At 42.5% G+C, this 26,216-nt stretch overlaps 1 protein-coding gene and 1 long non-coding RNA gene across 3 annotated transcripts in view; one reads left to right on the top strand and one right to left on the bottom strand.

Moving 5' to 3' along the window:
- The window catches only part of LOC110535499 (phospholipid phosphatase-related protein type 5), a 104,362-nt gene that overhangs the window by 6,846 nt on the left and 71,300 nt on the right, over positions 1 to 26,216 (top strand). The gene's annotated exons all lie outside the window — the stretch shown is intronic.
- LOC118937334 lies at positions 7,653 to 9,668 on the bottom strand. Its single transcript, XR_005034600.1, has 3 exons — positions 9,512 to 9,668; positions 8,302 to 8,375; positions 7,653 to 7,796 (listed from the first exon to the last, which is right to left on the bottom strand). It is a non-coding gene; the product is annotated as an uncharacterized LOC118937334 (long non-coding RNA).

Genomic DNA, 26,216 nt, shown 5'->3' with positions numbered 1-26,216 from the left:
TAAAAACATACACATTACATACAAGTTGACTCTAAAAACACACCATACACAGATGCATATACACAGCATATCCATTAGCACACATTCAAAAGCACAACTAAAATCACAGTGAGAGCCAGGTTCCCCGTTCAAAGCCAACGCCGAAGTCGGCTCAAAACAAAAGTGACCTAGGTTAAGCACATGGAGTATCGAGTCGTAATTCTGTGTTTTTACATGTGATTGCTTTTGATAAATATGCTTTTTATCTTCCTTCTCAATGAAAACTAGTTTGAAATTTCGAACATATATTTTGTATAGAAAAGAGACGTCGTATGTTTCTGAATGATGCACCATGCTGCCTTGTTCACAACATGACGGAGCAGCGCAGATTGCTGTTCGATATGAGAAGGGTGTACCTCCCTCACATATTTAGTTTCATGTTGCTTTACATGTTGCCACGTGTTGTCACATTAACTTCACATCAGATCACAAATCAGATCACATTTGTTCACACTTCACGTGTTCATTCATGTTGTTTTTCCATAAGGGCAAGGACCATGTTAGCATTTTTGTAAGATGTTCTCAAGACATTTGTTTTACCAGTCGTCAGGATGGCCTCAGATGGTCCCAAAACATTATAAGTAATGAAATGGTATTGAGTTTTAAAGTAAGTAGTATGCTGTTCATCTAAATTTGAACACACAACCTCTGGATTCAAGGTGTGCTGATCTTTCTGCTGTTCTGCAAAGTCTAGCATTCCTCTACACATTCATTACCCGTAATACATCTCTGCACATAGCGAAAGAGTGGCATCTGCACTGCTATTTTAGTTAGCTCTTAATCTGACTACTCTCTCATCATTGATTTCCTTTACCTATTTCAGATATTTCACCGTTCTCTGTATAGTTTAATGTTGGCAGGCATATTATTCTGTTTCAGTGTTACTCCTGAATCGCATTGACAAATATACTAGAGTGTATTTTTAACCAAGCTGATATTTACTTAGAAGTTAAAAGTGTAGGAATACAGGTGACACCAGCCATTGACACAGACATGGTAGCAGAAACATCAGAATGCCGTGAACCAAGAGGTTGTGAGTTCAAAGCCCAGGTGAGGACGTGTTGAATAATAATTACTGTATGAATAAACATGTCATGTATGTCAAATATGTAAGAAGAAACACTGTATTTTAAAAGCGCTGTGTATCATAATGACTCATTTCTGCCACTTGTGAAGTGTTCCAAAAACACATGTATTCACATGTGAAGTGTTCCAAAAATACATGTTTTCATATGTAAAATGTCACGTGAAGTGTCCCCGAAAACAAATATTTTCGCATGAATTCATGTTGATTTTCCGTCAGTGTTATACTGTTCTGTTTATGCAGTTTGTCTTCTGTTAATTGGAGTGATTGTAAATCTAAATTAATTTCTAACAACTTCAGCTCCATCTTGAAAATATTTCCTCTTCATTTCCTTTCCTGTACCCTTAGGAAACACTGAACCCAATGAACACAATGATGTAGCCTTGAACTTCTCAGTTTTACTCAGAGATGTAACTCATCTCTACACATATTTATGAGGGAGAACGAGGAGACGGGATATGTGAAAATGTCACAGCAAATTAACTGAGCTGGCTCTGCGGGTTATTAACGCTGTGATTTTCACCTGCAGAATACGCAAGGCTGTTTAATCACGACTTTATTAGCATCACATGTTCTCTGAAAGAACATCATCACCATCATCATCATAATTGAACTCCACCAAAATCATCGGCCTAATCGTTTCACATTAGGTGTGAAATGAGCCTGCTCCTTCTCTCATCTCCTCCTCTCAATTTGCCAGAAGTGTGAACAATTATAGCCCACTTTGGCATCCTCACAAATGATTGAGATCTAACACAAACAGTTATTTACTAACAAAACCCACTTAAATATCATCATGTTTACTGAGAGGAAAGTCCTATTGTGTACATTGATGACTAACCACCCCAGTTTCTCCGTAAATTGAAATCAAAGATATCATAGTTATTCATCAGCATCTATCAATCCAGTGGATCTTACTTCATCTGTGCATCTTTGCCATGCATCAACTGTGCTTGGCATCTATACATACTGTATATCTGTGTACGTGTTTCAGTTACTCCCCACTCAGAAAATATAACATCCCAATACATATGAATTATGTGCATGTCATGCAAGGTTCCTGACCGTAATTTGCCTATACTATGTAGAGGCACACATGTATAATGTCATTTTAATGAAATAAGGAGACAAAGAAAGCATTAATGAGAAAAGTCTCCGCCATGTGAGGAGATGTGAGTGTACTTTAGACCGGTGGGTAAAGACTGCCTGCCCACTTACATATCCTGGGAGTAGGAGACTGACGTGCTGCAATACCTACTGGGCCAACCAGGCTGGTGCTAGGAGGGAGTGGGTTTAGGGGCTGTTGAAGGCATTGAGTTGTTCCTGTGTTCCTCTGATGGGTTAGGCTGGGGATGTGTGGGAGCGAAGTGAACTGAAGGTCATTGTTAACTCATAGATAGACCCACTCTTCCAGTAGCACAAGCCTTGTTGGTGCAGTAAATGCTGCACATCATTCTACCCCTGAGGCTTCACTCCTGTGGTCCTCTGAGGGGTTAGAGGGGCTAGGGATGTGGGAGTGAGAGCAAAATAGAGCCTAAGAGGTTGAAGCAGAGGCTGACTGGTCCCACCGCTCCTCTCCTCTCTCCCTCAGCCCAGACGGAAGAACAGAAACAACACACAACAGTCCTGGCTCTGGAGAGAGAGAAAGAGAGTGGGGAGCAGTCTGCCCCCTCAACACAGAAATCTGACAGTCACATATTTTCTATTTTCTTTAGAGCGACTGCCTTTAAAATAAACGAATCCCTTTGAAAATGGCCTATGTGACATCGATATGAGTCAGAAACAGTTACTCTCGTGTCAAAATGGACTAACAAGTGTAAATACAATCATTTTGGTCATAAAGTCTTGTCTAAAACGGAGTTGGGAACATCTGTGTGTCACAACGGGTAAATTATGGTTGAGCTTTGATTTGATGATGTCCATTTGCCCACTAACATGTGGTGAACAGCTGCAGTGACTGCTCTCTATCCAACAGCATAATGAGACAGCAGCCCGACGTAGTTTACATAAGACAACACATTGCACTTTTTTTTTCTTGAGAAATACTGCACCAAACACCTTAGTAAGATGTAAAATTGTGCAACTAAAACATCTTCGGCAAAAACGTCAAAAATAATTTACAGATTTCTTGAGTTATCTAAGATTCATTCTGGGGATTTTGATGCATTGAAATAGGCTACTGCCTCTACAGTGTCTCATGGGGGACAAACATCATTAATCCAAACGTGGAATCGGTTAGAATACACACCTCCAAGCCTGAATGTCGTTTTTCTAATGAGCAACAGAAAAACCCATGTGCCAAAACTGCTTGGATGTTGGAGATGAGCATATTGCTTTCTCTGCTTTTCCTTGCGTTTATTGTAGGTTATTGTTATCACCTAAATTGTGGACACCATGCCTGGATATTATCTCAGAAACATTCCATTAACTATTTGTATATATTCAGAAATGCTGGCCTCTGACGAGCTTGCATGCAGTACATTCAGGGCATTCACACCCAATGTACTTTAGCAGCCTACATTTGAAGTGTTGAATCTGCCAGTACAGAAGAACACAGGGGCCCTCTCCCAGACAATGTAGTACCAAGTCTCTCTGGGCTCTCAGTATCACAGCTTGGCCTATTTAATACACTAGATCATCACAGTCCTCCATCAACTTAAGGGCTCCCTGAAAGCTCCACACAGCTCTCCTCCTCGCTTCCTTTGTAAAAGACACCACAGAGGCCAATCCTCTCCCGCTAGCTCCCAACTCACTCCGTCAGCAGCCTAACTCCACTCGGGCAGAAAGCACTTCAAAAGAGAAGAAGGATACAAGAGATGGCCCAGGAGGTCCACGCCAGTGACAGTCTTTCTATCTTTCTATCTCTCTCTCTCTCAAATTTTATTTGTCACATATGCCGAATACTAAAGGTGAAATACTTACTTACAAGGTCTTAACAATCAATGCAGTTTTAACAAAATAGAATTAAGAAAATATTTACTAAATAAACTAAAGTAAAATTTTAAAAAAAGTAACACAGTAAAATAACAATAACGAGGCTATATACAGGGGGTACCGGTACTGAGTCAATGTGCGGGGGTACAGGTTAGTCGAGGTAATTTGTACATGTAGGTAGGGGTAAAGTGGCTATGCATAGAGAATAAACAGCGAGTAGCAGCAGTTTAAAAACAAAGGGGGGGGGGGGGGGATTAATTGTTCAGCAGTTGTATGGCTTGGGGGTAGAAGCTTTTGGGGGTAGAAGCTGTTGAGGAGCCTTTTGGACCTAGACTGGAGTCTTTGACAATTTTTTGGGCCTTCCTCTGACACTGTCTAGTATATAGGTCCTGGATGGCAGGAACCTTGGCCCCAGTGATGTACTGGGTTGTACTCACTAGCGCCTGTAGCGCGTTACGGTTGGATGCTCTCGATGGTGCAGCTGTAGGTCTTTTTACGGATCTGCGGGCCCATGCCACATCTTTTCAGTCTCCCGAGGGGGGAAAGGGCGTTTTTGTGCCTTCTTCACGACTGTCTTGGTGGGTTTGGACCATGATAGTTTGTTGGTGATGTGGACACCAAGAAACTTGAAACTCTCGACCTGCTCGCTACAGCCCCATCGATGTGAATGGAGGCATGATCGACCCTCCTTTTCCTGTAGTCCACAATCAGCCTCTTTGTCTTGCTCATGTTGATGGAGAGGTTGCAGTCCTGGCACCACACTGCTAGGTCTCTGACCTCCTCCCTATAGGCTGTCTCATCGTTGTCGGTGATCAGGCCTATCATTGTTGTGTCGTCAGCAAACTTAATTGTGGAGGAGGAATCATGCTTGGCCACACAGTCGTGGGTGAACAGGGAGTACAGGAGGGGACTGAGCACGCACGCCTGAGGGGCCCCCGTGTTGAGGATCAGTGTGGCATATGTGTTGTTGCCTACCCTTACCACCCGGGGGCGGCCCGTCAGGAAGTCCAGGATCCAGTTGCAGAGGGAGATGTTTAGTTCCAGGGTCTTTAACTTAGTGATGAGCTTTGTGAGCACTATGGTGTTGAACGTTGAGCTGTAGTCAATAAATAGCATTCTCACATAGGTGTTCATTTTGTCCAGGTGTGAAAGGGCAGTGTGGAGTGCAATAGAGATTGCATCATCTGTGGATCTGTTGGGGCGGTATGCAAATGTGAGTGGTTCTAGGGTTTCTGGGATAATGGTGTTGTGAGCCATGACCAGCCTTTCAAAGCACTTCATGGCTACAGAGGTGAGTGCTACGGGTCAGTAGTCAAACAGGCAGGTTACCTTAGTGTTCTTGGACACAGGGACTTTAGTGCCTTGTTGCAAACAATATGTTTATTCTGTACAGGCTTCCTTCTTTTCACTCTGTCAGTTGGGTTAGTATTGTGGAGTAAATACAATGTTGTTGATCCATCCTCAGTTTTGTCCTATCACAACCATTCAACTCTGTAACTGTTTTAAAATTACCATTGGCCTCATGGTGAAAGGACGCCTGTATCTTTGTAGTGATTATGTGTATTGATACACCATCCAAAGTGTAATTAATAACTTCACCATACTGAAAGGGATATTCAATGTCTGCTTTTTTTTTACCCATCTACCAATAGGTGGTTGAATCTGTGTTTGAAATTCACTGCTCGACTGAGGAACCTTACATTTAATTGTACAGTAGGTGTGGGGTACAGTAGTCATTCACAAATCATGTTAAACACTATTATTGCACACTGAGTGAGTCCATGCAACTTATTATGTGACATGACTCCTTAATGCATTTAGGCTTGCCATAACAAAGGGGTTAACTCAAGACATTTCAGCATTTCATTTTTTATTATTTTGTAAACATTTCCACAAACACAATTCCACTTTGACATTATGGGATATTGTGTGTAGGCCGGTGACAGAAAATCTCTATTTAATCCTTTTTAAATTGAGGCTGTACAACAAAATGTGGAAAAAGTAAAGGAGTGTGAATACTTTCTGAAGGCACTGTATCTGCATTTCAGTCTTAATCCACTAGAGGTTGCACTGCTGTTCTGTATTTCTCTCATTTGCCTCTGAAATATTACAGCAATAATGAACCAGGGTGTGTTTAATTGATATTCATATAGTTATATTGTATATATGCATAAAATACAGTATGTAACATTATAGACCGGAATGAATTTTCCTCCAATAGAATCCAGCATTGCACCGTGGCGACCTCTTTAAAGAGAATAAGATATAACAAATGCATTTGTTACTCTCCTTTAAGCTATGTGCATAGTCACCAAGACCTTCCCTCATACATCTCACTGTGACTGTATCACATGGCCAGCGCAATGAACTCTTTATTTAATCTATCAAACATAGTCTAGTTGTGAATAAAAGTCAAATACTGTGGCTTTGGTCTTGCGCTTTCATAGACTCGATTTATGAGGTTGTGGAATTTCACACTTGTCTCACGCATTTGAAAACTGATTATCCACCCGACTTTGCAAGACTTTCGTACTTTCTCATTCACCTCATTCATCTGAATGCTTCTCACTAAGTGATTTCAAGCTTGTTAGGCAAAGGTCCCAAATGAACTGTAATCGCTATATTAGACAATTCAAAACGAAAAACACAGTTTGAAGTGAGAAGAGGCATTGGTCTGAAGCCGAAAAAGAAAGAAAATTCACGAGCACCACAATGCCTATTCCACCCATGCTCTACCAAGGTTTTCCAGCACACAGCGTTGACCTACTACAGCAGCTATGTTGGTATTGTACTTCAAACTGTGTTTTGGCAGGTTGCTTAGGATTCAAACCTTCTCAAACAGCCTAATTCATATTCTTAGAGGAGGTGCCCCCACAATAATGTGACTTGTACCACATACAAGGGAAAGTATTGGATTCTTCACTCATCACAGTAAGATATTATCCCATTACGTTACCTTTTCATGCTTTTTGTATGAAATGAAAACAACTTTGTTTTTGTACATACAAGACCATCAGGCTTGATTGAGCAGTTTTGTTTTGTAATAATGTGGTGCATGCATGTATTTCCTTAAACCTTTATTTTAGTAATACATGTCACAACAACAAAAAATCATAATAAAATACTGATCAATGGACAGTTCATAACCCCTGTCAAGATAATGTCACTGTTTGTACTTGAATACATTTTTTGCAATAACGATAGCGAGGCAACAATTATACATATTTACAATGTTCCTATGTCTAAAACTACATACAGCCAAATTATATACACTGAGTGTACAAAACATTAAGGACACCTGCTCTTTCCATGACAGACTGACCAGGCGAATCCAGGTGAAAGCAATGATCCCTTATTGATGTCCTTTGCGAAATCCACTCCAATCAGCGTAGATGAAGGTGGGGAGACAGGTTAAAGTATTTAAGTCTTGAGACATGGAGTGTGCACTGTATGTGTGCCATTCAGAGGGGGAATTAGCAAGACAAAATATTTAAGTGCCTTTGAACGGGGTATGGTAGTAGGTGCCAGGCACACCGTTTTGTGTCAAGAACTACAACGCTGCTGGGGTTTTTCATGCTCCACAGTTTCCCGTGTGTATCAAGAATGGTCCACAACCCAAAGGACATTCAGCCAACTTAACACAACTGTGGGAAGCATTGGAGTCAACATGGGCCGGCATCCCTGTGGAATGCTTTCAACACTTTGTAGAGTCCATATCCTGAAGAATCCTGAGGCTTTTCTGAGGGCAAAGGGACTCAGTATTAGGAAGGTGTTCCTAATTTATTTTTATGCTCAACATAGTTTGTTTTTAATTTATGTTTTTTACACCGAGGGGTGATTATGCAGCATTTTTATAAACATTATAATTAAGCAATAAGGCACAAGTGGGTGTGGTATATTGCCAATATACCACTGCTAAGGGCTGTTCTCATCACGACACAACGCAGAGTGCCTGGATACAGCCCTTAGCCGTGGTATATTGACCATACCACAAATCCTCAATGTGCTGATCAGCATTCAGGGCTCGAACCACCCAGTTTATAATACAGCATAACAAATATGAACCATGTTCTCAATACCATCAATAGAATATCAAAATCCTATGCTAAAAAGGAGGTTCAATGAAAAAACCTTATAAACTAGGCTCAATGAATGAGCCAATTAGCCAAATTGAATCGGACACAGAACTTATTCATGAATAGACAAAAACCCGCCCACACATATTTCAAACATAATTGCCATACCTGGATCACAGGGGAAAAGGAAAGGGGACATCAGGGCTGGATGTCATACAGGCTATATATTTGCTGTGCCTCACCTGTCAGAAGATGAAAACGAAGCTGAACCAATGGTAGCTTGACCACTGACACTGAACTAACACTATCGAGCTGCTAACATTAGCCTGCTAGCAAGCTGGCAAGCTAGCTTTGTCTTATTACCTCAGGAAGACAAACCTATAACATGAAATCATGACACCACACAAAGACTGTTTACACAGTACAATATGTGACCAATACTATTATGTGTAAAGTACAACGTTTTCAGGGGTTACAATTTCCATTTAGTGAGTATCGTACTTAAAAATGGGAGGCGGGAGAGAACACAGCCTAGCTCATTCAGATTGAAACAGCTCTGAACGAGCTAGCGCGCGCAGTGCTGATGTCACACAGAGCCCCAAAAAATACCAGTAGGAGATTCAACCTAAAACAAATTATGAAAAATGTGTGATTTAGTGAATATTCATTGCAGTACTAACTCCTGTTACAGTAGCACTGGGCTTATACAAAAAAAAGTCTGCAGAACCCTGTGGATCATCAAGAGCAATTTTATAACGCCTAATACAAACACTGTAACAAATTACAAACTGCTGAGAAAAACCTACAAAACACGAAGTCATTAGATGAGTACAAAACTCTGAAGAGAAATATGGTGAAAAACTATTTGCCCCCCCCTTTCTGATTCTCTATTTTTGCATATTTTTGATACTGAATGTTATCAGATCTTCAACCAAAACCGAATATTAGATAAAGGGAACCTGAGTTTACAAATAGCAACAATGTCACGGTCGCCATAATGAGGAGACCAAGGCGCAGCATTGTAAGCGTACATAACTCTTTAATGAAAGAGAGAACACTGAACAAAACAACAAAATGAACCGTGAAGCTATATGACTAGTGCAAACAGGCAACATAGAATAACAACCCACAAAATACCCAAGGAATATGGCTACCTAAATATGGTCCCCAAACAGAGACAACGATAAACAGCTGCCTCTGACAAACACCTAGACTAGAAAAACCCCTAGACATACAAAAAACCCTAGACAATACAAAAACTAAACAAACCACCCTTGGCACACCCTTACCTAACCAAAATAATAAAGAAAACAAAGATAACTAAGGTCAGGGCGTGACAGTACCCCCCCCCCAAAGGTGCGGACTCCCGGCCGCAAACCTAAACGGGAGGGTCTGGGTGGGCATCTAACCTCGGTGGCGGCTCTGGTTCTGGACGCCGCCCCCCTTCTTTACACTGAGTCCGCTCTTGTAGCACTGACTCGTGGATCATTGCCGTAGGCTCTGGACTGCGGATCCTCGCCGTAGGCCCCGGGCTGGGGACCCTCGCTGCGTGGATCATCGCCGGATGTTCTGGACTGGGGACCCTCGCTGGAGACCCCGGACTGGGGAACGTCGCTGGAGGCTCCGGAATGGGGAACGTCGCTGGAGGCTCCGGACTGTGAACTGTCGCTGGACGCTCTGGACTGGGTACTGTCGCCGGACGCTCTGGACTGCCGAGGCGCACTGTAGGCCTTGTGCGTGGTGCCGGCACTGGTGGTACTGGGCTGGGGACACGCACCTCAGGGCGAGTTGCGAGGAGCAGGAACAGGGCGTACTGGACTGCCGAGGCGCACTGTAGGCCTGGTGTGTGGTGCCGGCACTGGTGATACCGGGCTGGGGACACGCACCTCAGGGCGAGTGCGGGGAGCAGGCACGGGACGTACTGGACTGTGGAGGCGCACTGGAGGTCTGGAGTGTAGAGCTGACATAACTCGTCCTGGCAGGATGTTTATACTTGCCCTGCTGGCGCTGGCACAGGACGCACTGGGCTGTGCAGACTCACCGGAGACACAGTACGCAGAGCCGGCGCAGGATATCCTGGTCCAAGGAGGTGCATTGGAGACCAGGAGCGCTGAGCCGGCACCCTCCTTCCTGGCTGGATGCCCATTCTAGCCCGGCCAATGCGAGGAGCTGGAATAGAGCGCACCGGGCTTGAATAGCGTACTGGAGACACCATGCATTCCACCGCATAACACGGTGCCTGACCAGTAACACGCTCCCCACAGTAAGCACGAGGAGTTGGCTCAGGTCTCCGACCTGACTCATGCAATCCCCCCCCCCAAAAAAAGCTGTGTACCCTCATATCTTCGCCGTTCCTCCTGTGCTATCTCCACCTGCCTCCATGGTAGGCGATCCTCTCCTGCCAGTATTTCCTCTCACGTCCAGGATCCTTTACCGTCCAGTATTTCATCCCATGTCCATGCTGTCTGTTTCATCAAACGCTGCTCCTCCTTTTAACGCTGCTTAGTCCTTTTATGGGTTGTTCAGTCACGTTCGTCGTATTGACGAGACCAAGGCACAGCGTGGTAATGTGAAGCTATATGACTAGTGCAAACAGGCAACTAAACATAGAATAACAACCCACACAATACCCAAGGAATATGGCTACCTAAATATGGTCCCCAATCAGAGACAACGATAAACAGCTGCCTCTGATTGAGAACCAATCTAGGCAACCATAGACATATAAACACCTAGACTAGTTTTTTGACATACAAAAAACCCTAGACAATACAAAGACTAAGGTCGGGGCGTGACAAACAAAAAAAATGAATGCAACTAAGTGCTTCCTGTAGTTGTTGATCAGTCTCTCACATCATGTGGAAGAATTTTGGCCCACTTCCATGCAGAACTATTTTAACTCAGCAACATTTGTGGGTTTTCAAGCATGAACTGCTTGCGTCAAGTCCTGCCACAACATATCAATTGGGATTATGTCTGAACTTTGACTAGGCCGTTCCAAAACTTCAAATGTGTTGCTTTTTAACCATTTTCATGTAGACTTGACTATGTGGTTTGGATCACTGTCTTCCTGCATGACCCAGCTGTGCTTCAGCTTCAGCTCACAGACGGATGGCTTGAAATGTTCCTGTAGAATTGTCTAATACAGAGCAGAATTCATTATTCCTTTTATTAAGGCAAGTCGTCCAGGTCCTGAGGCAGCAAAGTATCCCCAAACCATCACGCTACTACCACCATGCTTGACCGTTGGTATGAGGTTCTTACTTTGGAATGTAGTGTTTGGTTTTTGCCAGACATAATGGGACCCATCTCATACAAAAAGATAACTCAAGTTTGCCAAAAAAGCACCTGGAAGCACCTGGATGCTCATCAAGACTCTTGTTAGAATGTTCTATGGACAGATGAGTCAAAAGTATAACTTTTTGGATGACATGCCTAGCTAGACGATATGCCTAGCTTTCCTTGTTTGATATGCCTAGCTTTCCTTGCCATCATTAGCTAATGTTCTACCAGCCAGATGAGAGCTAACTAGTTAGCTACTTCGCCAGCTAGCTAATCAAAACAAAAGTACATTTATTGGCTAGATACCTTTACTGTATTTGCCTGTTCGTTAGCTAGCTAGCTTTCAGCTGACTGGTGCTAGCTAGCTACAGAGGATAACTGCTGGACATTGTACAAGCAAGTTAATGTTAGCTAGGTAACCTAGCTAATTAAAATATGTGCTTGAATCTATTGATTAACCTCAGCTCGAAAACCACGGCTAAATATTCAGCTAGTTCTGGGGGGGGGAATTGTCTGGTGACCCTACTGCTAACGACCCTGTTAAAAATCCGATATGTGGTTCTCGTTAACAGACCGATGGCTCATGACGAGAGGCAGGAAGTGTGTTGTGGACCTCCAAGCAAGTTGATTTGCACATTTTCATCGAGATTGGTGTCATATTGGCTTAGCTATGATGGCAGGGAGATTAGAATTTAACACTGAGCCTCAACCAGTCGCCGTGTCTATAATATATAGGCTTGATATTGAAAGCAGCGGTCTACCATTATCTTCTCAAAATGGTTATTCCATATCTTGTTTAATTTTGTGTTATGTAAGAGTGAAATTTCACTAATGTAATTCTAAAGTACATACAGGGCCTTCGGAAAGTATTCAGACACCTTGACCTTTTCCACATTTTGTTACGTTATGGCCTTATTGTAAAATGGATTTAAAAAAATATAAATATCTTATTTACATAAGAATTCAGACCCTTTGGTATCAGACTTGAAATTTAGCTCAGGTGCATCCTGTTTCCATTGATCACCCTTGAGATGTTTCTACAACTTGTTTGAGTCCCCCTGTGGAAAACAATTGATTGGACATTATTTGGAAAAGCACACACTTGTCCATATAACAATATAACATCCCACAGTTGACAGTGCATGTCAGAGCAAAAACCAAGACATGAGGTCGAATGAATTGTCCATAGAGCTCCAAGGTTTTCATCTGGTGAAGGAGAAGAGGACCAAGGTGCAGCGTGGTAAGTGTTCATTTTAATAAACAAAATAAACTGAACACTAAAATGACAAAAATAATAAAGAGCGAAAACGAAACAGTTCTGTAAGGAATACGCACAAAACAGAAAACAATCACCCACAACCAAAATGGGGAAAACAGGCTACCTAAGTATGATTCTCAATCAGAGACAACGATCGACAGCTGCTTCTGATTGAGAACCATACCAGGCCAAACACAGAAATACAACATAGAAAAAAGAACATAGACTACCCACCCCAACTCACGCCCTGACCAAACTAACACAAAGACATAAAAAAGGAACTAAGGTCAGAATGTGACAGGCACAGATCTGGAGAAGGGTACCAAAACATTTTATGTAGCAATAAATGTCCCCAAGAACACAGTGACCTCCATCATTCTTAAATGGAAAAAGTTTGGAACCACCAAGAATCTTCCTAGAGCTGGCCACCCGGCCAAACTCAGCAATCGGGGGAGAAGGGCCTTACTCAGGGAGGTGACGAAGAACATGAGTTCCTCTGTGGAGATGGGAGAAACTTCCAGAAGGACAACCATCTCTGCAGCACTCCACCAATTAGGCCTTTATGGTAGAGGGGGCAGACGAAAGCAACTCCTCAATAAATGGCACATGACAGCTCGCTTGGAGTTTGCCAAACAGCACCTAAAGACTATCAAACCATGAGAAACATGATTCTCTGGTCTGATGAAACTAAGATTGAACTATTTGGCCTGAATGCCAAGCTTCACATCTGGAGGAAAACTGGCACCATCCCTACGGTGAAGCGTGGTGGTGGCAGCATCATGCTGTGGGGATGTCCTGCTCTGGAGCGCTCAGGACCTCAGAATGGGGCAAAGGTTCACCTCCTAATAGGACAATGACCCTATGCACACAGTCAAGACAATGCTGGAGTGGCTTCGGGATAAGTCTCTGAACGTCCTTGAGTGGCCCAGCCAGAGCCCAGACTTGAACCCAATCTAACATCCCTGGAGAGACCTGAAAATAGCTGTGCAGCAGCCTGGTCTGAATATTTATGTAAATGTGATATTTCAGTATTTTATTTTTTATACATTTGGAGAAAAAAAAATCTAAAAACCTGTTTTGCTTTGTCATTATGGGGTATTGTGTCTAGATTGATGTAAAGACTGTAAAAGACTGTAACATAACAAAATGTTGGAAAAGTAAAGGGGTCTGAATACTTTCCGAATTCACTGTAGGCAATTTGTTTCTGAATAGGAAAATAAATAGCAACAACTGCTTTTCTTATGTAACTTCATCATGTTTAACTTGATGTAACTTTACCATCCCATTCACATAACTATAGAATCACCCAACAAAGACTGCATCAGTCTTTCTCCAATTGTACGTTGTACCTTTGTGGTAATAAAAGTTCTCTGTAGGTGACATTTCCTGCACGGAGTGGTTGGTGGAAAACGGCAGAAAATCCCACCATTTTGGGTAAGATATTGCACCTCCAAGATAAAGGCAATACATAATCTTATCATGTACAATAATTGTTTATTCTTGGAGATTCTGCAGAACAAATTTGAACTGCTGCCGAAACACAATTGCGTCCAATAAAGGACATGTCTATTGCAATACCTATTATGGATGTGATTGTCGAAGGAAGGTTGTTTGATCTTGGTAATAATGGCTTAAGGTAGACAGAATCAAGATCCGCAGTGGTAGCGATTGTACTCATGATTGGAATCTGTAACAATCTCAAACCCTTTCCTGTTGAGACAACAAGTAGAATGTCTGGTATAATTTCTACATTCTTAGAACTGCAGATGTTCCATGTGAGTTCTCCCATGTTCTAAGTTTTCACAGAATTAAGCTTTGCACAAGGGAAGGAGATGCCAAAGTGTACGTAAACAGGCAGAGAGAAAATAAGTTAGCTTGGAGCGTTCAACATATTTGCATGTATTATTAATTACACAGTTAATGACCCCAGGGATGAGTCTCGATGAGCTTGATCTACTTAGTAATTATCTTCTTACAGTATCTATCAGTCCCTAGAAAGAATCCCTGCTACACCAGCGATGTCTACACCAAGATAGAGATAGTAATATAAATACAGTAGACTACAGAAGAGAGATACAGTGTCTACACCAAGACAGAGATAGAGATAGAAATAGCAATAGAGACCAGGGGAGAGATAGCTAATACAGTATGTTTACAATCTAAACCAAGACACTTGACCTTCTTCTCCTTTACCATGTCACAGAAGTAATATATTGTGTAAAGAATGAATGGCCGTTTATTCAATTAAATAACACAGTATGTGCTGTATAGGTGGTAGTTTTGCTAACACAACCAGATTGGTATAAACCACTATACTGTACATATACAGTTCTATGTTGCATGATCACACAAAATAGACTGTGAAAACTAAATGCAACAAACAAACAGACAAACATGTTGGTTATTTGCCATAAAGGAAGCAGTTGTTATAAACTAGTGACAGACTACTTCTAATAATATATGAGTGCCAAATTTCACAGTATATTTACCCTAGTTTAGCTCATTAAGATTCACAGGCAACGCTAATGATAACAGTCATCACAGAAAGAGGCACCACCACATGTTTATTAATTCACAGCAGTCACATTACAGATTCAGGTGTCAAACTGCCTCTGACTCCCATTACAGTGACAACAGGAGAGCATGGACCTTTTCCATATCTCCCAATGCTTCTTGGTTTCACTATTCCTCAGCCTGGCTGCCACTAATATTTACATTCAATCAAATAGCTAACAGGATCCCTTCATATCTTCTAAGTTGTGTTAAAGACAGTGTTATGCATTTCTTTTGAAGTGTGGCACGGCAGATAAGCCTCAACTGCTTGAAGCGTGCAACTTTGAAGTTGTCCTCCGTTGCTTCGCCTTCTTATAAGTGGTGTTTATTCAGATGCGGTGATGAAATCAAATATATGCTGAACAGTAAACGGCATGGTGGATAGACTGTCTGCCTCGGGATATCTGAAGTTATAGATGTGTTTAGCTACAGTCTATTTTGAACCTTCCTGATTTACTTACATGAAGTATATCATTGGCTATGTTGTTGAAGAAGTCAACATGCATTTTAAAGAATACAATGCACCCTGTAGTTTAGACGTTCTTGAATTCTAAGTTCTGTATAATACAGTAATAATGTCATGGTAATTGTACAGCCTTGGGCATTGTACTTCAGAGCAGAGATGGGAAGTATCTCTGTTACATGTATTTAAAATACGTATTTTAATTACTTCAGAGTATTTTCTATACCATTTCTTTATAGCGGCCCCGTTCACACTGTATTGCTAACAAAAGTCTGGTGGCACTATGGTGTGAACCAACAGGACCCTGAACAGCTTATACCCCCAAGCCGTAAGACTGCTAAATAGTTAATTCAATAGTTAACCAATAGCTACCAGGACCATCTGCATTGACCCTTTTTACACTAGCTCTTTTTCTGCTACTTTTTATTATCTATCCTGTTTCCCAGTCACTTTATCCCTAACTATACTGTATGTACATACAGTATCTACCTCCATTAACTCATACCCCAGCACATCAACTAGGTACTGGTACCCTGTGTATATAACCAAGTTATTGTTAACCATTGTGTATTTATTCCTTGTGTTATTATTTATATATATTTTTGTCTCTGCATTGTTGGGAATGCAGTAAGCATTTCACTGTTAGTCTACAGTCGTGGCCAAAAGTTTTGAGAATGACACAAATATTAATTTTCACAAAGTCTGCTGCCTCAGTTTGTATAATGGCAATTTGCATATACTCCAGAATGTTATGAAGAGTGATCAGATGAATTGTAATTAATTGAAAATTCCCTCTTTGCCATGCAAATGAACTGAATACTCCCAAAAACATTTCCACTGCATTTCAGCCCTGCCACAAAAGGACCAGCTGACATCATGTCAGTGATTCTCTTGTTAACACAGGTGTGAGTGTTGACGAGGACAAGGCTGGAGATCACTCTGTCATGCTGATTGAGTTCGAATACCAGACTGGAAGCTTCAAAACGAGGGTGGTTCTTGGAATCATTGTTCTTCTTCTGTCAACCATGGTTACCTGGAAGGAAACGTGCCGTCATCATTGCTTTGCACAAAAAGGGCTTCACAGGCAAGGATATTGCTGCCAGTAAGATTTCACCTAAATCAACCATTTATCGGATCATCAAGAACTTCAAGGAGAGCGGTTCAATTGTTGCGAAGAAGGCTTCAGGGTGCCCAAGAAAGTCCGGCGAGTGCCAGGGCCATCTCCTAAAGTTGATTCAGCTGCGGGATCGGGGCACCCCCAGTACAAAGCTTGCTCAACAATGGCAGCAGGCAGGTGTGAGTGCATCTGCACGAACAGTGAGGTGAAGACTTTTGAAGGATAGCCTGGTGTCAAGAAGGGCAGCAAAGAAGACACTTCTCTCCAGGAAAAACATCAGGGACAGAATGAAATTCTGCAAAAGGTACGGGGATTGGACTGCTGAGGACTGGGTCATTTTCTCTGATGAATCCCCTTTCCGATTGTTTGGGGCATCTGGAAAAAAGCTTGTCCGGAGAAGACAAGGTGAGCACTACCATCAGTCCTGTGTCATGCCAACAGTAAAGCATCCTGAGACCTTTCATGTGTGGGGTTGCTTCTCATCCAAGGGAGAGGGCTCACTCACAATTTTGCCTAAGAACACAGTGATGAATAAAGAATGGTACCAACGCATTCTCCGAGAGCAACTTCTCCCAACCGTCCAGGAACAGTTTGGTGACGAACAATGCCTTTTCCTGCATGATGGAGCACCTTGCCATAAGGTAAAAGTGATAACTAAAACATCGATATTTTGGGTCCATGGCCAGGAAACTCCCCAGACCATTGAGAACGTGGTCAATCCTCAAGAGTGGGTGGACAAACAAAACCCACAAATTCTGACAAACTCCAAACATTGATTATGCAAGAATGGGCTGCCATCAGTCAGGATGTGGCCCAGAAGTTAATTGACAGCATGCCAGGGTGGATTGCAGAGGTCTTGAAAAGAAGGGTCAACACTGCAAATATTGACTCTTTGCATCAACTTCATGTAATTGTCAATAAAAGCCTTTGACACTTATGAAATGCTTAAAATTATACTTCAGTATTCCACAGTAACATAGGACAAAAATATCTAAAGACACTGAAGCAGCAAACTTTGTGAAAATGTATATTTGTGTCATTCTCTAAACTTTTGGCCACGACTACACCTCTTGTTTACGAAGCATGTGACAAATATTTTATTTGCATATTTAAAGACATGGTATATGGGGGTGTAGCGAGATATCCAACGGGCTGGACGATTCTCTTCTCATCACTCATCTTGAAAAAACATATACTAAAAACATGGAAATCAATCAAGCCGCCATCATTAACACAATGGAAAAATCGAATGATTAAATATTGAAATATTGAAAGTGCATGGGCTACAAAGAGAAACTAAATTGTTCAGTTTTAGGCCATGTGGCAGAATGTGAAGCGGGCGCTAGAGATGGGGTTGTGTGGGTCTGGGCAGCTCTGATGTTTGTATGATGTTGTTATTTGTATTTGTTGTATTCTTTTTAAAAGATCAAATCAAATGTATTTGATGATTTGATTCGATAAGACCGTCTACTAAATGAACAAAACAAACTAAACAATTGCAAAGCATGCTGAGTTTTACTTAAATGAGCTCCACCCCAAAACAAGGCCAATGACAGTACCCAGTGTGCTTTGCAGTTGTTCACTTTCACATATACTGAGTGTACAAAACATTAGGAACACGTTCCTAATATTGAGATGTACCCCCTTTGCCCTCAAAACAGCCTCAATTTGTTGGGACATGGACTACAAGATGTCTAAAGCGTTCCACAGGGATACTGGCCCATGTTGACTCCAATGCTTTCCACAGTTGTGTCAAGTTGGCTGGATGTCCTTTGGGTGGTGGACCATTCTTGATATACACGGGAAACTGTTGAGTGTGAAAAATCCAGCAGCGTTGCAGTTCTTGACACACTCAAACCGGTGCGCCTGGCAACTACAGTACTACCATACCCTGATCAAAAGCACCTAAATCCTTTGTCTTGCCCCTTTGTCTTTTGTCTTTACTGACCCTCTCAATGGCACACATACACAATCCATGTCTCAATTGTCTCAAGGTTTAAAAATCTAACCTGTCTAATCTACACTGATTGAAGTGGATTTCAGGTGTTTATACTGTTGTACGCTCAGTGTTTGCATGAACATTTTGGTCATTTAGCAGACACTCCAGAGTGACAGTGCATTCAACTAAGGTAGATAATCAACAACATATTACAGTCATAGCAAGTAAGACGTTTCTGTAACCGTTAGTGAGAATGATGCTGCTGTTCGGCCGGCTACTTGCAAATGTATTTTTGTATTTTAAAATACAAAATACATGTATTTTAATTAAATACAATACTTTGCAAAATTAGGTTTTATTTTACTTAGATACATTGGTCTTTAGTGTATTTTGTATTTTTGTAATACTAATTTGTAATTGATGCCCATCCCTCTTCTGAGAAACATAATGTAAGTATTTTGCATGTGTCATGGACAAAACATGATCCATATTTATGAAATATGTTTCGGTACCAGAATCTCAGAGGCATTTTCAGTAGTTCTTCTTTATGGTCAAGGATTTGCAGATAGAATGATGGTGTCGTGTAGTAAGATTGAAAGTTGAATGTGTTTTGATGAGCTTTCTTTTCTTCTTCTCTTTTTTGTGGAGAAGAAACCTCGAGAGGAACCAGAGAGACTCAGAGGGGAGTCTCATCCTGAATACAGACAGATTTTGTCAATCACGATCTCAACCCTTTCATGTTGTAATTTAGCCCCGTTTCTATTGGAACATTGGGGAAGTTTCTGTAGCACACACCCACCCACGTACGCACGCGCAAACACACACACACACACACACACACACACACACACACACACACACACACACACACACACACACACACACACACACACAGCTCATTAACTGGCCCTGGCATATGCGAGTTGATACCCAGTTAGCCCCCACGTAGGGGAGATGGGACAGAATGGAACCCACAACAGAGAGCCATTTCCTTTGATATTCAATTCTGCATCATGTTGTATTCAGTGACAGTCCATCAGATTCTTCAGACAAAAATAATAGTAACTATTTTTCGCAAAGGCAGTCGTTACACAGTTACAGCTACACAGCATTCAGAGGTTTATAAATCATTGTGATAAGGAACTTATCTGGATGGTCTCTGAGTCGTAGGGTTTCTTTCAATAAGTGCACAGAGTCCCAAATAGTACCCTATTCCCTATATAGTGCACTACGTTTGACCAGAGCCCTGTGGAGAGCAGTCAGTAATATCAATTGACTATCCCCAGGTTATGGAATCAGATGCCTTTCTCTCCAGGTGTCTGCTTGGAATCACAGTGTGAGTAACAGACAGAGACCCAAACTTACTCTATAGCATGACAGGCCCAATAATGCAAACGACAGACAGACAGCTGCGTGGTACTTATCATTAGTTCTGCCACATCCTTAACGGATGCTGACAGGTGCCATGGCTGTGGAAGCCAAATTAGTCAGATCAACACACACACAGACACAAACACACAACCGCACACACACACACACACTGTAATGAATTGCTGTTTTACAGGGTTAATGTAATTCCAACAGCTGGATGTCTGTGAGAGATGAACACTATCAATTTTGTTCCTGCTTAGTGGAATATATTAGAATACATCACAACAAATAAACAAACAAACTAACAAACAACTAATACAGTAATATGTCATCTGAAAATAGTGTTAAAATCATGAGGCTTAAAACCTCAAAAAGTCTCAGCCATTGAATTTGTATTGAATTTGCCTTTTACTGCTATAGCCCAGAGAAACGCATTGAATAACACATTCATAAATGGCAAAAAAAATCATAAGGAATAAGGTTTTGAAGTGTCTGTCCTATATCTAGGAGATATAAGAAAGCTCAGAAAATATTGTCGTTTTTTCGGACATATACAGTGGGGTAAAAAAGTATTTAGTCAGCCACCAATTGTGCAAGTTCTCCCACTTAAAAAGATGAGAGGCCTGTAATTTTCATTATAGGTACACTTCAACTATGACAGACAAAATGAGAAAAAAAATCCAGAAAATCACATTGTAGGATTTTTTATGAATTTATTTGCAAATTATGGTGGAAAATAAGTATTTGGTCACCTACAAACAAGCAAGATTTCTGGCTCTCACAGACCTGTAACTTCTTCTTTAAGAGGCTCCTCTGTCCTCCACTCGTTACCTGTATTAATGGCACCTGTTGGAACTTGTTATCAGTATAAAAGACACCTGTCCACAACCTCAAACAGTCACACTCCAAACTCCACTAATACCAAGACCAAAGAGCTGTCAAAGGATACCCGAAACAAAATTGTAGACCTGCACCAGGCTGGGAAGACTGAATCTGCAATAGGTAAGCAGCTTGGTTTGAAGAATCAACTGTGGGAGCAATTATTAGGAAATGGAAGACATACAAGACCACTGATAATCTCCCTCGATCTGGGGCTCCACGCAAGATCTCACCCCGTGGGATCAAAATGATCACAAGAACGGTGAGCAAAAATCCACACGGGGGGAGCTAGTGAATGACCTGTAGAGAGCTGGGACCAAAGTAACAAAGCCTACCATCAGTAACACACTACGCCGCCAGGGACTCAAATCCTGCAGTGCCAGACGTGTCCCCCTGCTTAAGCCAGTACATGTCCAGGCACATCTGAAGTTTGCTAGAGAGCATTTGGATGATCCAGAAGAAGATTAGGAGAATGTCATATGGTCAGATGAAACCAAAATATAACTTTTTGGTAAAAACTCAACTCGTTGTGTTTGGAAACAACCCCCCCCGGGCAACGAAGGAGTGGCTTCATAAGAAGCATTTCAAGGTCCTGGAGTGGCCTAGCCAGTCTCCAGATCTCAACCCCATAGAAAATCTTTGGAGGGAGTCGAAAGTCCGTGTTGCCCAGCAACAGCCCCAAAACATCACTGCTCTAGAGGAGATCTGCATGGAGGAATGGGCAAAAATACCAGCAACAGTGTGTGAAAACCTTGTGAAAACTTACAGAAAACGTTTGACCTCTGTCATTGCCAACAAAGGGTATATAACAAAGTATTGAGATAAACTTTTGTTATTGACAAAATAATTATTTTGCACCATAATTTGCAAATAAATTCATTAAATATCCTACAATGTGATTTTCTGGATTTTTTTTCTTCTCATTTTGTCTGTCATAGATGAAGTGTACCTATTATGAAAATTACAGGCCTCTCTCATCTTTTTAAGTGGGAAAACTTGCACAATTGGTGGCTGACTAAATACTTTTTTGCCCCACTGTATTTTAACCCCTTATTTTTCTTGGCACACAACTATGATGAGAAGTGAAAGGAAGAAAATGTAACAGCGATGGGTTGTGGTACTTGGAATATTATTTTTTGCAGGATAGCACTTTTAAAAAGTGGCAATATTTGGAGAATAAAGTAGAAATATTTTGATAATAAAGTGGCAGTTATATTTCTAGATTAAAGTAGGGTATTTGGTTAACTGTCACTGTGTGCGCCACAGTTGAAATGCCTGCAGTTAGATGACCTCGTGAAATTATACTTTAGAATTGTCTTTAGAAACAATCCTTTCTCTTTTGGCACATAATAATAACCTGACCGGCACAAGGAGTCGCTAGAGCGAGATGAGCCAAGGAAATCCCCCTGGCCAAACCCTTCCCTAACCCGGACAACGCTGAGCCAATTGCGCGCCGCCCTATGGGTCTCCCGGTCACGGGATCGAACCCAAGGTTGCATTGGCGCCTTAGTGCCTTAGACTGCTGAGCCATTACTATAATCTAACAGCCAACCGGTCTAGCCTCTAGCCTCTATAAGGTGCGTAAGTGGTAGCCTATGTTAGCGGTGTAGCTGAGACAAATTGCCTATGATGAAGACGATGCCCCTGTTGTGGGATAACCTATGCATCCTTCATTCCACCTATCCTTGAAGACATCACCGATAGATGGATTGTGAAAGGAGATACAGTATTACTCTAGGCTATCAACCAAGTCATGCCAGATCAGTGATTATTTATTTATAGCCTACAATTGAAGTCGTAAGTTTACATACACCTTAGCCAAATACTTCTAAACTCCGTTTTTCATAATTCCTGACATGTAATTCTAGTCAAAATTCCCTGTGTTAGGTCAGTTAGGATCACCACTTTATTTTAAGAATGTGAAATGTCAGAATAACAGTAGAGAGATGTAACGGCTGTCCTCCTCCGATGGAGGAGTAGTAAGGATCGGAGGACCAATGCGCAGCGTGGTACATGTTCATGCTCTTTATTAAAACAAACCATACCAGGCCAAATGCAAAACACAACATAGAAAACGGAGCATAGACAAACCCACCCAACTCACACCCGACCATACTAAAACAAAGACATAACAAAGGAACTAGGGTCAGAATGTGACAGTCCACGTCCCGCGCCAGAGCCGCCACAGCGGACAGACCCCCCCCCCCCAAAAAAAAAGGTGTGGACTCCGGCCGCAAAACCTGAATCTATAGGGGGGGTCTGGGTGGGTGTCTGTCCGCTGTGGCGGCTCTGGCGCGGGACCTGGACCCCACTTCACCATAGTCTTTGTCCGCCTCCTCAACCGCCTCTGTGGCCTCTTTCGAGCGGTGACCCTCGCCGCCAACCTCTGACTGGGGACCCTAGCAATGGATCCCGAATGGACAGGAGATTCCGGCAGCACCGGACAGGTGGGAGACTCCGGCAGCACTGGAGTGACAGGCGATTCCGGCAGCTCCTGGCTGACGGATGGCTCTGGCAGCCTGGTGTGGGGGGCTGCCACCGGAGGGCTGGTGCGTGGAGATGGCTCCGGATAGACCGGACCGCGAAGGCGCACTGGACTTCTCGAGCACCGAGCCTGCCCAACCCTACCTGGCTGATTGCTCCCCGTAGCCAGGCCAGTGCGGCGAGGTGGAATAGCCCGCACTGGGTTGTGCTCGCGAACCGGGGACACCATGCGTAGGGCTGGTGCCATGTACCCCGGCCAGAAGAGACACACTGGAGACCAGATGCGCTGAGCCGGTTTCATGGCACCTGGCTCGATGCCCAACCTAGCTCGGCCGATATGAGGCGCTGCGATGTACCGCACCGGGCTATGCCTGCGCACTGGGGACACCGTGCACCTCACTGCATAACACGGTGCCTGCCCGGTCCACCTCTCTCCACGTTAAGCACGGGGAGCTGGCGCAGGTCTGCCATGCTGCCATGCTGCCTCCTCATACCACCGCCTCTCGGCTTTTGCTGCCTCCAGCTCAGCCTTGGGGCGGCGATATTCTCCAGCCTGTGCCCAGGGTCCCTTGCCGACCAGAATCTCCTCCCATGTCCAGGAGTCCTGAGATCGCTGCTGCTGCCCGTTACCACGCTGCTTGGTCCTTTGGTGGTGGGTGTTTCTGTAACGGCTGTCCTCCTCCGATGAGGAGGACTAGTAAGGATCGGAGGACCAATGCGCAGCGTGGTACGTGTTCATGCTCTTTATTAAAACAAGCGAACACTGAAACAAAAGAATAAACGACAAGTGAAATAACCAACCGAAACAGTTCCGTGTGGAACACACAGACACAGAAAATAAACACCAACGAAACACAAGTGGGAAAACGCTACCTAAGTATGATTCTCAATCAGAGACAACTAACGACACCTGCCTCTGATTGAGAACCATACTAGGCCAAACGCAAAACACAACATAGAAAACGGAACATAGACAAACCCACCCAACTCACGCCCTGACCATACTAAAACAAAGACATAACAAAGGAACTAAGGTCAGAACGTGACAAGAGAAGGATTTATTTCAGCTTTTATTTCTTTCATCACATTCCCAGTGGGTCAGAAGTTTACATACACTCAATTAGTATTTGGTAGCATTGCCTTTAAATTGTTTAACTTGGGTTAAATGTTTCGGGTAGCCTTGCACAAGCTTCCCACAATAAGTTGGGTGAATTTTGGCCCATTCCTCCTGACAGAGCTGGTGTAACTGAGTCAAGTTTGTAGGCCTCCTTGCTCGCACACCCTTTTTTAGTTCTGCACACAAATTTTCTATGGGATTGAGGTCAGGGCTTTGTGATGGCCACTCCAATACTTTGACTGTTGTCCATAAGCCATTTTGCCACAACTTTGGAAGTATGCTTGGGGTCATTGTCCATTTGGAAGATCCATTTGCGACCAAGCTTTAACTTCCTGACTGATGTCTTGAGATGTTGCTTCAAGATATCCACATAATTTTCCTGCCTCATGATGCCATCTATTTTGTGAAGTGCACCAGTTCCTCCTGCAGCAAAGCACCCCCACAACATGATGCTGCCACCCCTGTGCTTCACGGTTGGGATGGTGTTCTTCGACTTGCAAGCCTCCCCCTTTTTCCTCCAAACATAGCGATGGTCATTATGACCAAACAGTTATATTTTTGTTTCATCAGACTAGAGGACATTTCTCCAGAAAGTACGATCTTTGTCCCAATGTGCAGTTGTAAACCGTAGTCTGGCTTTTTAATGGCGGTTTTGGAGCAGTGGCTTCTTCCTTGCTGAGCGGCCTTTCAGGTTATGTCTATATAGGACGCGTTTTACTGTGGATATAGATACTTTTATACCTGTTTCCTCCAGCATCTTCACAAGGTCCTCTGCTGTTGTTCTGGGATTGATTTGCACTTTTCGCACCAAAGTCTCTAGGAGACAGAACGCGTCTCCTTCCTGAGCAGTATGACGGCTGCGTGGGCCCATGGTGTTTATACTTGCAAACTATTGTTTGTACAGATGAACGTGGTACCTTCAGGTATTTGGAAATTGCTTCCAAGGATGAACCAGACTTCTTGGCAGATTTATTTTTATTTTCATGGTGTCAATTAAAGAGGCACTGAGTTTGAAAGTAGGCATTGAAATACATCCACAGGTACACCTCCAATTGACTCAAATGATGTCAGTTAGCCTATCAGAAGCTTCTAAAGCCATGACATCATTTTCTGGAGTTTTCCAAGCTGTTTAAAGGCACAGTCAACTTAGTGTATGTAAACCCACTGGAATTGTGATACAGTGAATTATAAGTGAAATAATCTGTCTGTAACAATTGTTGGAAAAATTACGCACAAAGTAGATGTCCTAACTGACTTGCCAAAACTATAGTTTGTTATAACAAGAAATATGTGTAGTGGTTGAAAAACAAGTTTTAATGACTCCAACCTAAGTGTATGTAAACTTCCATCTTCAACTGTATATAGACTATCATCATTTATCGAATAGTCATCTAATAATATCTCACCTATATTTCTATAAAGAAAGAGAGAATCCATCCATTAATATTTTCGGTAACACTTTACTTGACACCCAGCGCCATAACACATTATGACACGTTCATAACCATGTCGTAGTATGTCATTACAGCTGACATAAACTGTCATAATATGGTCATCACACTGTCAAGGCCTATATATTTACACCTCTTGTGACATATATTGCGTTATTTTATGGCTGGT

The sequence above is a fragment of the Oncorhynchus mykiss genome, chromosome 11 (assembly GCF_013265735.2).
Source record: "Oncorhynchus mykiss isolate Arlee chromosome 11, USDA_OmykA_1.1, whole genome shotgun sequence".
Taxonomy (NCBI): Eukaryota; Metazoa; Chordata; class Actinopteri; order Salmoniformes; family Salmonidae; genus Oncorhynchus; species Oncorhynchus mykiss.
The sequence above is the reverse complement of the archived record's forward strand: the minus strand, read 5'-3'. Positions and strand labels throughout refer to the sequence as shown.